General features: G+C 34.1%; 1 non-coding gene across 1 annotated transcript; it reads left to right on the top strand.

The window, feature by feature from the left end:
• The first annotated feature begins 5,570 nt into the window (after positions 1-5,570).
• Trnah-gug lies at positions 5,571-5,642 on the top strand. Its single transcript has one exon. It is a non-coding gene; the product is annotated as a tRNA-His (tRNA).
• Positions 5,643-5,821: the final 179 nt, after the last annotated feature.

The following is a 5,821-nucleotide window of genomic DNA, read 5'->3' as shown; positions in this document are numbered from 1 at the left end:
AAAAATGGTTGCAATTACTATAATTTAACTATAATTTAAAATCAATTTTAGTGCTAGCTATGTATATATTTGATAGAATTACTATATATAAACAATGATTTCTACTAACATTATAGCAGTAATAATTAAATCATACTCCATAATGACGATGATAACACATATAGGTCCATAAAAAAAGTACCCTGTGCTGGGATGAAAACCCAGCTATTCTTATGTATTTTGAGTCGCTGAATATGCATCTTACATCAAAATAGAACCATCCAGGGTAAATTTTCAATCTAGAGCGAAAAAATGGATTAAAAAATGGGAAAAATGGGTCATCTTTTCGCTCTAGATTGAAAATTTACCTTGGATGATCCTATTTTGATGTCAGATTCGTATTCAGCGACTCAAAATAGATAAGAATAGCTGGGTCTCCACCCTAACACAGGGGTACTTTTTTGTGATCCTGTGTAATTACGTTTCTTAAAACAAAATTCCCAAATTCGAACTTTACGTCGCAGTACCTCGTCTCGTAGGGCAAATAGATGAAAAATAAATACACTTATTAAACAAGTATAATAAGATGAACATAATTCTTTGTACAAAAATAAACCGAAAGTACAGAATAATTCTTTTGTTCAAAGTTTTCGAGACATTACTACATTTTTTGATAAAGATTGAACTCCTAATCATAATTATTTTATTATTCAATTATAATTACAAATGTCAGTAATTTTTTTTTAGTAAATTATCTGAAAAAACATAACTCATTGGAAAAATTGCGAGGCTACACTGCCAATAATGATAATATAATTACCATCTATTAATGTAGGACGGACAATTGATAAGCAGCATTAATATAATTGCGTAAAATTAATAATTACATATGCTCGCCTGGCAGTTAATGATGTATAATTACACGTTTTCATAATCCGACATTACCTCGAGCGACTCATCTGTTGTAATGTCTCTTTAAAAATTATCTTTCAGCTTTTACCGTTACCTCTTCCAAAAGGAGGTTAACATGATCCTCGATGTAACCAGCATTAACAAGCGAAACGGTTTCATGCTCGGTCACGGAAGATATTCGCGAGAGCGCAAATTGAACGATGAGACCCGCGCGCACTCGAGATAAATAAATATTATGGGGGGGGGGGCGGATTATGTGATGCGGGTATCGTGGAAATCAGCTGTGGTCATCTCTCGAACAAACTCGCATGAGTCTTTAAATTTTTTTCCACCGTCTCTCTCGGTTATTCGATGAACGAGGCACTCGTCAGAATCGATCGCGTAGCCTCGTAAAATGAAAATTTGAACGAGAACTGGGCTTTACTGGCGGATCCACTAGAGGGAGAATATAGGGGCTATTTGCCCTCTCCTCTCTTAGAATCTCCTTTTTTTAAAATACTGATAGGAAATGTTATATATATTTTTAATTTCCGAAATGCACAATCATAATCTTGATATTAAAAATATTTTTTTATTTAAGAAACTCTTAGATATAAGAAGAGATTCCATTATATTATTCTTCTTTTGTGTTGATATAATTATAAAACGTTTCATGATCTATACATTTAAATAATATTTTTTCAATGTAATAATTTAATTTTATTTTATTTTTTCATATTGAAACCTTAAAAAAAAATTCACTTGCAGCGTACCAATGGCCTCTTCTTTGACAAATTTCTGGATCTGCCAATGGCTTTACTGCGATAGAGAGTATTGAGTGTTCAATTATATAATTTATTGATTGGTTATTGATTAGTACGAAATTATTTACTGGCAAAGATTCAATTGATATTATTTGTCACGATATCTCAGTTGTGTGCTATTATGTAAGATTTTATTTTTCGACACAAGTTCGCCGGTGCCGCGATGTCGCGTTCGCAGACCGAGCTTTTTCCGGTCTGACTGATATTCGTTTACATCTTGCGTTTACATCTCGCCTGTCGACAGTGTATACATGGTGGCACTGTTTCGCACGTGCCACGATGTAAACGCACTGTCACGGCTGAGTCCATCGCGATAATCGAGTGGTCGATCTTCTTTCAATTGGAAAATAGATCAATAAAATCGAAGTACCATGTATTATGTGAGTATTGATCTGGGATTACAGAGTTCTACTTTGTCATATCTACCAATTTAATCATTTAGATGTATATATAGACTAATATCTATGACGTTAATGAAAAGTAATCGTGAGATTGTAATGTTTTAGAAGATTATTCTCATAATAATAATAGTCTTGCTTTATCAGTTATTAATAGGAACACAATATATTACGAGTATATATAATTTAAAAAATAGAAAATATCATAAATCGGAATAATTTTTTGAGATACTCTCTAGGCCAAAGTTTGGAAACTTTTAAAAAATTGACATTCTTAGGATTACTTACTCAAACATTCAAAAATATTTTTTTTAAACAGTAATCCTTTAGATCCAGTAATAATTATTGAATCTAAATTATTCTTAAAAAAAAATTCTTATCGATATTTGAATAAGTAATCCTAAAAATATCAATTTTTAAAAAGTCTTTCGAAACTTTTGGTCTAGAATATATATATTAAAATAGAATGGGGAAGATGATTGTAATTAAAAATCTCTGGTAATATTGTGATATTTTTTTTATCGATATTGCTGATATAAAACACTTATTCTGCATACGACGAAATAACTGTTCGACGTGCTAACGACAACGGCCACACTGCGTTGTAATAGACTCCGTAAAATGTAGACTTTCTTTTTTATCCGTGGCACGCTGCTTTCTTAGCCGTGTCTCCAGTAACAAATTCAGCTTCCCTCCCTTTTCTCAACCCTTCTTTTTTCTCGAGCGAGAACGAGGTACAGCAGTGCGGCGCGCGCGACGTGCTCCAAAAATACATCACGCCGGAATATGAAACCAGAAGTAACCAGTGGCAAGGGCCAGCTCCGGCATCTGGCACGACCGACAAAATATAATAACATAGCGCGCGTGCACACGCACGCACGATAACCCGCTCCTGGATAATCTCGAGGATCCGTGCGTGCGATCGGTGGCGACGATTTCATCCATATCCTTCTTTTGACGTGTTAACAATTTTTTTTTAACGCTGCCTTCGTGCAAAAAATTTCTCAATTTTAACGACAGATTTATCGATGCATTATTTATTTATTTATTTATTTTTTTCTTACGTAGGAAGAACGGTTTTGCTGAAGTATCTGAAACTTCAGCTAGATACATATCTAAAAATAATTTTGCTCAACCAGCAAAATAATATATGTAGGAAATAATTAATATTAATTAAAATAATTAAGTCAAAATATAATTATGTGGCTCAAGCTTGTTGCTAGAGTGTCAAAACTTTTTTGTGGCAATGCTCCTCAGAAATGACAATGAAATCGACGTCGAATTTGATGATTTCGACTTGATGTCGATTCCTTTGTCATTTCTGACTGGATTCGTTATTATTTGAGGGCAGCGTACATAATTATTTTTATAGTCTAACAAAATTATTATTAAATCAAAATCTATAGCTAAATTTTAGTTTTACTTCAGTAAAACTGTACATTCCATGCAATTCCTCATTTCAGAAACTTGTTTCATATTTTCATTATCGAGATATTTATTTGTCGAAATTAAGGTCGGATTGTCAACGACCAACTTACGTATAGTGTCGAAATATAAACGAATTTCTATTCTGGACTCGAACGAATCCGTGCGTTCCGCGAGTCGATTCGACGTGCTCGTCTGACATGCACGCTTCCGGGATGTTGCCGAAGGATATCGCCTTCCATCTCAGTACTTTTTTATCTTCCTTGTACACGCGACACCTACGGGAACGAGCTTCCGGATGAAAGCATGATCGCATTTCTGCATCGAGCTGAGAGGATCCGTCGAGGTTACAAAAATACAGCCGACATGATCCCAGCTCGAAATAGAGGAGTTAACGTGTTACAATCGCATTAGTCATGTCTCTAGTCTGGAATTAGTAATAAAATAAGAAGAAAGATTTAAGGAAGTAGAATCCTTCGACATTTCTCGACATCTAATTTATGGCATGCGATCCACATTCCTTTATATAATTTACACTCTTGAACGGTCGATATTAACCACATTAAAGTTACCAATGCCACTATATGGACTCGCACGAAGACCGACGTCGAAGTAAAAATAATAAAAAACGATGGACGATTCGGTTCAAGAGTAGCGCAAAAGTAGCCGCGGTCGGCTCGTAAAATCTCATTTCCTTGACGGTATTATACTGCTAATTGCTAGGAAATCCGGGAAGCCGCTTGCAGGTAAGCCCGGCAAAAAGCCGTTCGCGCGAAAGCAACGAGACCAGAAAACATCTACGATGACCAATTCGTTCGCGTATGTCGGTCACGCCATTGTTGTATGGCTATTCGCATCGCGGAAACTACGAGGGAATGGCTAGAATTATAGCTGTAAATCAATCTCCGCGGTCGTTAACGCGGATTCCGTGATTCTAATGAGTAAAACGAAATGAATGTATTACATATGTACTTCTAATTGCGTTTCTGCTAAAGAATACCTCGTCTCGAGGCGCAAATAATATAATTCAATAATGGATCCAAAGAACGTATTGTTAAGCACGTTGGAGTATGCGATGTGAACAAACCTCTCTAAAGATTTGATATATCAATAACTAACGCCAAATTATAATCCTATTACATTACACTGATTGTGAGAAAAAATTGTGGTATTTGTGATTATAATTACATGTTACCATAAGTATGATTATTACTGCTATAATAATAATTCTATATATAGTTTTAGCAACAAATATATTTAGTTGGTAACCGAAAATGATTATAATTATAGTTATTACTGCCATGAAAATGGTTGCAATTACTGTAAATTATAGTTAAATTGTGTGTTGCCTGTATGTTTTGTATTTTTTTACAGTGAATGGAATAATGAAAAAATAATACAATGCACTACTTATATGTATCAATATAATATAGTTAATTGTTATAATATTATATGTTAATATAATTAATTTGAACAATAATCGTTTGAACAAATTATATTTAATAATTTTGATTTCAAATTTATAATCAGCGATCTACTAAACCATTAGATGCAAGTGATTATTCAAATTGCATAAGCGGTTCTCAAAGTTTTATATTTATTTACAGATTTAAGTTTCTTCCTTTTTATTGTAACTGTTATTCTTATATAAAGTAGTCAATATAATAGGCGACTTATAGATTTTGTTTGACTAAAGACGAATCCTTAAATGAAATTGATCTATATTTCACGTTTTCTAATCTAAAAATGCCATTTGCGGCACTTTTATTCAATTTTTTCAAAAACGCAATGTGATAGAGCAAAATGTAATTGTTAACTATTCGCGATTTTAGGATCTGAATGTTTTGAGTACTGAAACGACATACAGTTTTGAGTATTGAAACGAGATACAATCACAGATCCGTATCTTAGACTCTCTTCGTGCAATGCGATGGCGTGACTCGAAGCAATACAATTGCAGCATGGAGCCACGACTTCGCGCTCGAGTAGTCATGCGGATCAACGTTACGATGGATCAACGAAGCGTTATCGATTACTCGTGAATCCTCGAGTAGCCGTGATCGTCTAGTGGTTAGGACCCTACGTTGTGGCCGTAGTAACCCAGGTTCGAATCCTGGTCACGGCAATGTTTCACAAACAAAGGGGATTTTTTTAATATTTTTGTTTTAATTAGGCTGATTTAATTAGGCTATTTTGAAGCGTTACTATGTATTTCTTATGTAACTCATTGAAAACTCTACACACTGGAAAACTAGACTATATGATTTATTTAATATACAGGGTTTCTTAAAGTGCGTCTAAAGT

This window comes from Trachymyrmex septentrionalis, unplaced genomic scaffold (genome assembly GCF_001594115.1).
Source record: "Trachymyrmex septentrionalis isolate Tsep2-gDNA-1 unplaced genomic scaffold, Tsep1.0 scaffold78, whole genome shotgun sequence".
In the NCBI taxonomy this organism is placed as follows: Eukaryota; Metazoa; Arthropoda; class Insecta; order Hymenoptera; family Formicidae; genus Trachymyrmex; species Trachymyrmex septentrionalis.
Note: the sequence above shows the minus strand (reverse complement) of the source record. Positions and strands in the feature narration are given on the sequence as shown.